Source organism: Anoplophora glabripennis, unplaced genomic scaffold (assembly GCF_000390285.2).
Source record: "Anoplophora glabripennis isolate ALB-LARVAE unplaced genomic scaffold, Agla_2.0 scaffold258, whole genome shotgun sequence".
NCBI classification, from domain to species: Eukaryota; Metazoa; Arthropoda; class Insecta; order Coleoptera; family Cerambycidae; genus Anoplophora; species Anoplophora glabripennis.
Window position 1 is genome coordinate 48,108 of NW_019416390.1, and position 11,050 is coordinate 59,157.

Here is an 11,050-nt window from a genome sequence, read left to right on the forward strand (position 1 = left end):
TCTTAATTTTGTACAAGGTCTGCACCCCGCAATAAAGAGTATTGTGGTTCCGGGGTTGCACACCTTATTTCCGTAGGGTTTTGATTTTAAATTTTGTTCCGTTGTATAGAGTAAGTTTCGAAAAATAAAATAAAATTCTTTTATTTTATTTTTCTACCGAAGTAAGGGGGGGATGTAATGAACCTGTTTTATTTTTGATTTTATTATGTCTGGATTTAAAGATATTTCTTTTTATTTCGGATTATTTTACCCCGGCGGCGAGAATTATTGATTTTTCTACATATATATCAAATATCCACTCGCGGGTCCGACCGGCCGATACCCCACTCTGACAAGCCGTTGGTCACGTGGAGGTCCCACCACGACTGGTGTCAATCCGGTGGGGATTTGGGCAACAAAAGTCCTCGACATTCCCCGAAACCGACAGTTCGTATCCAGAACTCAACACCGATCAGACGTCCACCGCCAGCAAGAACTCTCCACCAAAGCCAGCCAGGAATAGCCAGTGAACCCAGTAAGAATTATTTTCCTTTATTATTATCCGTTCCAACCGGGTACAAGTCCGAAAAGATTTGTACGCTTTAAGTGTGGAATTACTGTGGGCCCGAGAAGAATATTCTTGGTAACCCACACACAAATTCCACCGTCCATCTCAACCCGCACGACAGAGCAATCGTTGGATTCGGCGTGTAAACCCCATCTTGACGAATCCATCGTGTTTACTACAGCGTTGCTTGGTGTCCTGCACCCTGATGTACGCTGAGTAATAGGGGATATGTGAACTAAGACCTAGAGGTTCGGCGTGTACACTCAATCTCCGGGTCGTTCCATATAGTATACGTTCGTTTCTCCCTGGTCGGCGTGTATACACATCAGACTAGTGATGGGAGATTTCGAGTGAAAAATCGAGTGGTACTCGATTATTGAGATCACTCGAGATATCTCGAGATTTTTACTCCACCCACTCGAGTGATTATTACCCTACGGTTGTACCCCAAAATGTTAGTGCATACTGCAAATAGTCACTGATTGCGTAACCTTTTTTTTAGAATAAAACGAAAAAGTGGTTAGGTTTTGAAGTGCGTGAGCTTTTTGTTTTTTAGCTACGCTACAAATTTGTGCGCCGCTGGGATGAAAACGACCAATATCTCGTATCTCGAGTGATCACTCGATTACCGATAACTCGATTATCAAAATTGGTCGATTATGCCCATCACTACATCAGACCGAGAAGCGTTGTATACTGAGAGTCCGACAACATCGATCACCAGGACGTATAAAACTTAGAGGCCAGTACGAATTGTAAGGCGAAATATTCGGATCCCGTTTTACCATCCTATTTTTCCACCTTGCACCGAGTGGGTTTTCTTCGCTGGTTATTGCTACCGCTTACCGCATACCGCTTACTAATTTTGCATTGCTTGCTAGGCCGTAATACCGATATTTGACCGCCGACCTGTTAAAAATAACTCCGAAATGATTCCGAATAAATTTTGATTTATTTTCAGAATCAGCGGGGACCTGTAAAAACGTCTACAAACAATTTACTATCTTTTTTTCAGACCGTTTAAAATCACCTTGTTCTTTGTTACTTAAAAACCGTCTAGTGGTGTAGAGTAATAAATATTTTATTTTTGATACCGTTCGTAAATATTTATTTCTTTTCAAAGGCGATAAATAAAATTGTAAAAACCAAGAAATTACAACGTTTTAGTTTTGTCTCTCTAACACCGATGTTGTATATGAATTATTGTTTAATAAATTTGTAAATAGTTTGTCACTTAGTAGTGGGTAGGAATAAAATTGACACAATTTGTATTTGTACTAGGTATTAATATTTTCCCTTTTGAATAAATCTTGTAAAACTTAGAGGTTTATTTCTTTCACCGTAGAGGTAAAACGATAACATTCCGAAACCACAAAAACGCTGATATCGTTTTGTAGAGCTCCCGTTAAGTCTCATATTTAAAATAAAACTACACTGAGAAAACTACTCTCTACCATACTCTTTGCCGTTTTCTCCTAAAAGAAAATCATTTGACCCCTGGAATTTATTTTATTCACTGTAACTACCTGTGCACTTTACTCTAAACCGAGGGTAAGGGTTACGTGGAGTTTCCCCCACGTAAAATTTAGGGAAACTGGCGCCCGAGATTAAAACCGACTATATAAGTTATTAACTAACATTACCGTTTAGAGTCCAGTCCGAGGAATAGAAAACCTTTCCGAAAAATTAAATTACAGGGGGTGTACACACCATAGTTAAAAGTAATAAAAATTTACACCGAACGATCCACAGAGAGAGAACCGAGGAAACGCGCGTCACAGTTGTTTCTTCTCCTTCTCGCACCAAGTTACCAGGTCCCTCAGTTCCCTGGTTGGAGGAGATTCTTTCTTATCGTAAGAGAGGTACGCTGAGCAAATCACCAGTTGTCTCTGCGTTCCCTCCTATACATAAGTCACTTCGGCCGCCACCAGGCAATCCGTGCAGAACCCTGGAAGAGAAAAAATGTTAATATTACTCTTTGTAATAAATACAAGCCCTAGGTCTAGTTTGGTGGCTACAATACAGTAAGCCACCATGCCTGCAATCCTCTGATCCGGGATCCATGTGCCCAAGGCTCCTGGATCAAAGCTAAATCCGTATTTGCGCGCGACCAACTGGCACAGAGAGCAGCAGATGCCGCTCTACTGTGCTGAATGTTCGCTTGTATCACCTGGAATTTGACCAGATAATACAGATTTTGGTCCCTCATGATCTTCATCAGAAGGACCCAAATCTACCCTGACCTTCTCCAGGTTCCTAAAAAGGACCCTGGTGAAGTTCAGAAATGGTCTGAAGCCCTCCTTCTGAAGTACCTTCACACTCATCTCATCTACTGAGAGGACTAGGGTCTGGCCCTTCTGCTCAACCTTGCGGTTGATTAGCCTCCAGGCTCCCATCCTCAATTCCCCGTTCTGGTTTTCCAAACGGCGCATGATGGTTTCCAGTTCATCAGGATGACCCGGAATCCATACGATGAACTTAGTGAAGTAGGTAGGTCGTTAGACTCAACAGCGCTGAGTCTAGCCCCCTCCCAAGGCACCAAGCTTGCCGTAGTTGTTTTCAGCCATTGCAGGCTCTTCTCGTTGAAGGCGGTGATCGCTAGCGTTCCCCCCCTTCGACGACACTCCAGGAAGCGCAGTCGTGTACCCTCGCCCGCGATCCCATCAATGGCCCCCAGAAGCACCGACTGGACAAGTCCCATCTGGTCCTCATCCATTCGGACTTCCGGGTATCCATGGGGGACCACCACTGCTTGGATCCTCGACAACGTCTCCCCGTAAGTCTTAACACGCTGTCCCGTGGCCTTAGGCCTCTTAGAAACAGTCCACTTGGCCCCGGTTCAGCTGCCTGCGGAGTTGGAGTGGTACTCGAGCCAGGTTCCGTCACCGGCCCCTGTCCTTTTCCCGCCTTTGCCTTCCGCAGTTTTTTAAGTTTGCGCTTTTGCGCACCCGACAATTGTTTTCTACCTTCCAGGTTCAGTCTGTCGACTCCCCTAGAGATAGCAGTCACTGGTGTTTGCTTTCCAGTGGCTGTTTTATTTCCCGACCGGTCAGCAATTACTGCTTCCCCGGCAGATGTAGACGGCCCCCTTTCGGGTTCCTGTTTTTTTGATTCTTGGTCCATAAAGGTCCCACGAGTCTGGAGGAAATAAAAGTCGCCGCCAGGTAGTGCCCCATGCCTGACGGAAGGCTAAATACGATGGGGTGCGCCAGGTTCCCCAAAGAGATCGTTTGCGATGCGACATTTTTACCTACCCCCGCACCATTCAGCACTCGGCACTATGCATTTCCACCTTGGCTTGGGTAGCTGAGCTGTTTCTTAGTTTTCACTACTCTCCCTCGACCCTTCCGGCTTTGGTGACCCTGCCAGGAGTATGAAACTCCCGCCGGTTTAGCTCTTGGGTTCACTGTAGCTACTTAAGCCCCTCCACCAACGTCAAGGTCATACAGCTCCCAGGAGGGGCACCCCTAATAGGGTTGAATTAAAAACGTCGATCAGAATCGGATTCAGCGATCGTCAAAATCAAATACGAGGTTTTTTATGATATTTCAATATTTCAACCCACTCCCCTTTCATTTACACCCTTATTAGGGGGATGGTACCACGGGACTTATTTGTCCAATAAAGGATTCGTATAAGTTATTAGAATACTTTTCAATGTAAAAGGTATTTAAAAATTCTGGTCTCATTTTTTCACATTTACCCCGTTTTTCCAAATTCCTAACCTCTGGATAAGGGTTAATTGTATACAAATCGGAATTTTTTTAGCCTTGTCAGCCAGGGACTGGTAGGTATCAAAGTCCACTCTTATGTACAATTTTTTTGGAAAATAACGTCGAAATACAGTGAACAATAAAAAGTTATACGCATTGATAGCTTACTTTGTCTCCGAGATTTACGATTGAAATCGCCCATAGTCGGCGGTGACAACATTTTTAACATTAAGGCGATGTTTCGCATTGTATTAGCAATGCTCTATCTCCAAATTTAGTTATGCAACTCATTTGGTTTTGAAAATTCAATACCTATGTATGTTTTCAGCAACGAAAATTAAATAATTCCAAATATTTCGAATTTTCACCACCAAGAACGGCGCCGGTGCGTGCCAATTTTATACTCGGTGTTCTTTCACAAAAAAAATAAATGTTACGCCGCTGTATAAAGCAGAAGCACTAAGATATTAGGTAACAATTTCAATTTGTATACTTGCTACTTGCTACAGTCGGTTAACTGAATCATTCCGAAGAAAAATATAATATTTCCTACTGAAGTTATTTAGTTTAATAAAACGTATTTTTTTAATTTTAAACATTTATTCGAAAGTCAACGGAGTCAAAAGAAACACCTATAAATAAAGTCATGAGATCATTTTCGCTAAAAATAAAATTAATATTATACAAATTAATAAAAAAAACTTTTTGGATGGTGGATTGCTATTATTTTTTAAGAAAATGTAACTACTGGTTTCAATTAGATTTAATATTTTCCGTTGAAATATCATTTTATTTATGCATACAAAATTTCGTTCCAGTATTTCATTTCTTCAAAAGATATAACTTTTTTTGAAATCTTTAAAACTATATCTTAATAAAATAAAAAAGGACGCGAAATGTATATAAGGAAATATTCTTAAACTTAGACGAGAAAACCGTGAAATGTTTTTTTTTACTTTCACCGGAAAAATAATAAATAGGAAAAAATAATATATAGGAAATAATATTGTTTGTTCAGACGTTATGAGAAATGTTATATTAATAAGAACTTGCCCAATCAGACCTATATTGGTCAACATTAGAAAGTCTTTTGGCTTCCTTCTTGTCATATTCCGGAGTTGATATTTTAACTTGTAGACGCAAGTAAATTTCGCTGAGGACAACATTTCTTGTTTCGCCTTCTTAATTTTCTTTGCAGTTCACCACTTTTTTAAGTCGTTATAAGTTATTTGATATTGTCTTGCAAGTTTTTGAGGGATAAATAAATCGCTACGCTGCACTTTCCTCAAATTTCGATACTTCAAGATTCAAATACACTTCATCATATGAAATACTCTTTTCGCTTTGTTTATTTATTTTTTTATTTATTACAATTTCATGTTATTACACAAAGTGTTTACACAGGTCAAAACAGAAAAAAGAAAGAAATAAACACATTAAAATAAAGTACCTACCTATAACCTTAACTATATTTATACAGTGTGTCCCCGGATGGGGTACCGCAGTCTTGTAAACTTTTTTATTGTTGATTTGTCGAGAAAAAGTTATTCTTAATCAAAATTTGGACAGTAATTAAATATGTAATAAAACATAGAGAGCGTCCAAAAAATTTCAAAATGTGAAAATTTCCCTAAGTGCCTTTAATTTTTGTTTTCGTATTTAACAAAGTTGTTCGAGAACTCAAAAAAGGCTTAGATACGAGGTTTGGTAAGAAAATATTACATTTTGCAAATAAGAAGACGTTATTTTTAACTATCTTACTTAACACAGACAGAAATTGTAAAAAATAAGTAAACTTTAATTACAAATTTAATGTCACTACATATTTTAAAAAAAGTCCTTAGCCGCGTCTGTCTGTCTGTCTGTTCGCGATAAATTCAACAGCTGCTTCACCGATTTTCTTGCTGTTTTCACCAATGGATAGAGTGGTTCTCGAGGAAGGTTTTAGTATATAATTTGTTAAGTTTTTGTATACATTAACGATATTTGTTGGAGGTTTCGGGAAAAAATAAGCCGTCTGGGAGCTTTCAACGAAAACGCTGCCTAAACCCTTTGAGATATAACAAAATAATGTATGGTGCAATTGTGTATCTTATATAGGTCTACAGAAAAGTCCGCGACGGCATATGTCTATCTCTTAAGGATAACATACTATATCCATTTTAATACTTTAAAAAATAGGCAATTATAAAGCGGTAATTGGAAAGCTATTTACACAAATACGGTATTAATCCTTATCATTTTAAATACGTTAGTTGGCTTGAGCATTTCATGAAGATTATTTTTTCCCTTTACACCATGCAAATTAAATGAATACCTTAGGAGATATAGCAAAATCAAAATAATGCGCAACGAAATTAATTTCGTGTCGCCGTGATTCGACCGGGCCGCGCGGGCGCCCCGTGACCCCGCGCCTCGCGTCCGAGCCGGGGGGGTCCGAAAGTTTATGTAGTGTATCAATGTATGGTGGAATTGTGTATCTTATATATGCCTACAGAAAAGTCCGCGATGGCATATGTCTATATGTTAAAGATAACATACTACCTATATCCATTTTAATACTTTAAAAAATTGGCAATTATAAAGCGGTAATGTAAAAGCTATTTACACAAATACGGTATTAATCCTTATCATTTTAAATAAGTTAGAGGCTTTAAGCATTTCATGCACATTATTTTACTCTTTTACACCATATAATTTAAATGAATATCTTACGAGTAATCGCAAAAAATTACGGACGCGAGAATAAAATTCAAGCGCCTCGCTTCGCTTGATGCGATCGCCGACACTCCCCCCGCACGGTCTTGCCTACTGTTTAGCTAATAAGCCGAACGATAATGCGCGCGTGATCCTTTAATAAACTGACTTGGAGCGAATGGAGGTGACGACTGACGACTGTGTTTTCTTTCTGGGTGTTGTTGGAAAGTTATATTGCGTAAGATATTTTAAGGTCACATTTTTGTTTTGTATTTGTTGTCTTTAGGTCGGAACATACATAGATACTTTTATTTCATTGGGTTTTAATAATTTGTTTGTTTTTTCTTATTGTGAATCATTTAAAACTTCATAGTCGCATTTTTGTTTCGTGTTTGTTTTCTTTAGGTAGTTAGATACCTAACTACTTACATATTAATTAAAATTGATAGTCTGGAACATAGTCTTCTCAGTTATCTTATACAGCTCGATTTTTTTTGTTCCTGGAACAATCTTTCGACCACAAGGTGCACACACTTTCGATCGATTTTCCTCGTGATCAAATTCAGGTGGTTCTCGGAGTTTGTTGTGTACCAATTGTAAACAATACATAAAATCAAATCGCCATTGGCAATCGTGAAAAGTTATATGTTCTACTATTGTCAACTTGTGAGGATGCAGTGTTGTCAGATCTGCGGGGGAATGTGTTTGCGGGCGGGAGGCGGAGCGTGGTGGTGAGGGGTGGGGGAGGGTGAAGATAATTGTTTATTCGACACAATCCTACATGTATTTATATTAGAACATGATTGCAGGCCACCATATATTCAGTTTCTGGGTCTTTTCAGGATCGCCTTATAAAAAAACAGTTTTTTGGCCATATTTTCCGTAAATGAGCAGCTCTGATTTTCATTCCAACGAAAATCGACTTTATAAATGTTTCAGAACACCTCCCCGTTCTTAGATTTCCGGGCCATTTTGACAATCCTATGCATCATTGAGGATAGCTGTGTAATATAAGCATGTGTACCTACGTGTAGTGACAGTGCCTTTCTTGTTCATAAGTTGTCAACTTTGGCTCAGTATTTTTGTTTTATAAACTATTCAAAAAATTAAAGCTTCAAAAGAATTTCCGAAATTTTTCGGTGATTTTTGACAGACTGTATTCAGGTGAAAAATGATGGTATCGGGAAATAAAAAAAACATTTTGAAGTTCTAAGATTCCGGTTTTTAGATTTTTCCGTCTAAAATACGGTTATTATGCAATTCTAAGAAATAGCGAGACAAAAAAACTTTCCTATTTTTTTTTCTGTGTCCACGGTCTTTTTTTCAGCTAAGCCATTGCGCGGACCAGATAGCTTGTTTATTCAGCTTCAATTTCCTTTTTTTTTTAAATTTCGATACGACCATTGTTCATCGAAATATCGGACTTTTAACGGAAAAGGATCCATTTGTCTTCAATCATCGATATCTCAGCGACAAATGGTCGTACAGAGAATTGAAGGGCAGTTTCGAAAACTGGAATAAATTTCCTATAACATGCTGCCGCAACTTTTCTCAGTTTTTTTTTTATCTTTTACCAAATCTTAAAAAACAGGAAAAAAAGGGTAATTTATAATTATTTTGAAAATTGACGGCTAAATTAGAAATATTTACGAAATGACTAATGTTAAGCATGACTTTTACGGTTCGATATACCCAGAATAACCTTGTGAAGTTTCATTTCGATCTAGCGAACCGTTTCTTTGTTTCAAACAGTCAAACTTTAAAAAAAATAAAGGGTCACGTTTTTTGAGCTTAAACGCTCCATAAACATGATTAAAATAAAAAAAAAACACATTTTTTTGAGGTTTTATCACATTTTTACCTCAAGTAACGTTTAAATTGATGAAAAAAAAAATCGAAAATTTTTTTCATAGAAAAAGGGTAGTTTTGAAAAATCTGTTTTTTAAGTGATTACAGATTGCACAAAAATTAATTAGAAATTTGTCTTAAATAAACGGTATGAATCGGGGTCGAAATCTGGGTTTGGGTCATCAACTTTAATTTTAATGAATTAAAAGTTGATGAACAGAAGTATAGGATGGAAAAGCCGAACCGTGCTGGAAACATTTGGATTTTGTTTTCTTCAATGTCCGGAAGGCTTTCCAAAAATAAAAAAAAAATTTTTCGAATTCTTATTTTTTGTTTTCAATTTAAACGTTATTTGCTGTAAAATGTGAGAAAACCTCAAAACAATTCTTTTTTCCATTTTAATTATGATTATGAAATGTTTAAGCTAAAAAACGTGACCCTTTAATTTTTATCAAAAGTTTGACCGTTTGAAACAAAGAAACAGTTAGCTAGATCGAGATGAAACTTCACAGGGTCCTTCTGTGTACATCGGTCTGTAAAAGTCATGCTTAATATTAGTCATTTCGTGAATATTTCTAATTTAACGGTCAATTTTCTAAAAAACCATTTTTTCTTTTTTCTAAAATTCGTATAGAAGATAAAAAAAAAATTCCGAAAAGTTGCGGTAGCACGTTATAGGAAGTTTATTTCAGTTTTCGAAACTGTCCTTCAATTCTCTGTACAACCATTTGTCGCCGAGATATCGATGATTGAAGACAAAAGGATCCTTTTCCATTAAAAGTCCGATATTTCGATGAATAATGGTCGTATCGAAATTAAAAAAAAGGAAATTGAAGCTGATTAAATAAGCTATCTGGTCCATGCAATGGCTTAGCTAAAAAAAATCCGTGTCCGTGGAAAATAAAAAAAAAATTGCAAATTTTTTTCTTGTCGCGTTATTTCTTAGAATTGCATGACAATCGTATCTCCTAAAAAATTTCGACCGAAAGATCTAAAAATTAGAATCTTAGAGCTTCAAGCATTTTGAAGCTTTTTAATTCCCTATACGACCATTTTTTACCTAAATACAGTCTGTCAAAAATCACCGAAAAATTTCGGAAATTCTTTTGACCCGTTAATTTTTTGCATTAGTGTATAAGAAAAATGAAAAGTAAAAAGCGAGGGATGGCGGTGAGATTGTCCAATTGTATTTATCTTGATTTTTACTTGTAACTTTTTAAATATGAAGGGAAAATGTAAAGACAAAGTTAATAATAATTGAATAAGTGCACATGGTTGTGGCAAAAAATCACTTTGTTATAATTGGCCGCGCAGCATAGGCGTGCGGATTATCAAGATAAAATAAAGTGAACAATGGTTATAAGATTTATGTCATTGTATCATTGTGAAACACGCACCTAAATTGTTTTACGCATCGTTACCATTGGTTCCATAATCTGAATGTGATCCGTTATAGATCGCATCATTAGATATGTTTCTACCCTTGTTTTAACGAAACTTATTCGCGGCGATGATAAAATTTCTTAATCTGAAAAGAACGACCGTTCGACATCTACTGATGCAATATTTGCATAATGAAATAATCTACTTCTAAGCTAGTCCGACATGGTCATTTTCACTCGAGTTGTATTTATTCCAGGAGGAATAAAATCTTTTATTATTTACTACTATGTCAAATGGTGGGTTACATGCAGTCAGTATGAAGATTAATTCAAACATACATAAATTGAGTCTTCTGGTTTTCGCTAGTTTTTTTATACGTGTGTTGTGCACTGTTTAATACTTGTTACTTTTTGTTTATTAATATTTATTTTAAACGATTTTATACATATACAAGTATACTGAATTACATTATTGTTTATATTTTTTTAGTAAATCAAAGTATTGTTCGTTAATTTAACTTTTCCGATGATATTTAATGCACATATTTTCTCAGGATTAATCAATTTCTACTTACTGTAGTAAACTAGAATCAAAAATAAATATTTTAAATTTCAACTTTGTTATAATATAGTAAAAAAGAAAACATATTTGCCCTGTAGGCCAATGTGCGACACTGAAAAAGTCGCACACATTCAGGATATAAAGAAGGAAAAATTAAACAACTATGTTTTAATAAAAAATGACGTTACGATTTACGATTATTTGAGAGAGGCACACTTTGTTTTCGCGTACGGAGCGTCGGCGCGCTACTTTTCCGTTTCGCGAACAATTTGCGCGCCGTTTTCCATTATCAGTCAGAAAG